Source organism: Trichechus manatus, unplaced genomic scaffold, assembly GCF_000243295.1.
Source record: "Trichechus manatus latirostris isolate Lorelei unplaced genomic scaffold, TriManLat1.0 scaffold00167, whole genome shotgun sequence".
Taxonomy (NCBI): domain Eukaryota; kingdom Metazoa; phylum Chordata; class Mammalia; order Sirenia; family Trichechidae; genus Trichechus; species Trichechus manatus.
In genome coordinates this window covers 1,056,844-1,057,294 of record NW_004444103.1, presented here as the reverse complement: position 1 = coordinate 1,057,294, position 451 = coordinate 1,056,844, and positions in this window count along the sequence as shown.

The window sequence follows — 451 nt, the reverse complement described above, 5'->3', positions numbered from 1 at the left end:
TCTACATTCAGACCCTTTCTCAAGAAACAAAAAACAAATACACTATTTCATCAGCTTCTAACTAGCTTCCCTCAAAATGGAGATTCTAATATATTTCTTAAATTTACTCAGTGTTCTCCAAAGGAGCCCTGGTGGGGCAGTGGTTTAGCACTCCTCTGAAATGTCAGCAGTTCGAACCCACAAGCCTCAGGAGAAAGATGTGGCAGTCTGCTTCCGTAAAGATTTACAGCCTTGGAAACCCGACGGGGTAGTTCTACTCTGTCCTATAGAGTCGCTGTAAGTTGGAACTGCCTTGATGGCCAATGGGTTTGGTTTAGTGTTCTACAAGCTTAAAAAAAAAAAAAAATCTGCTCACAAACAGAAATCCTTTTTTCCTTTCTCTGCTTCTTTAGACTTCTACCTTAGGTTTAAAAAAAAAAAAAAAAAAAAGAACAGGTTGTTTCTTTTTAGG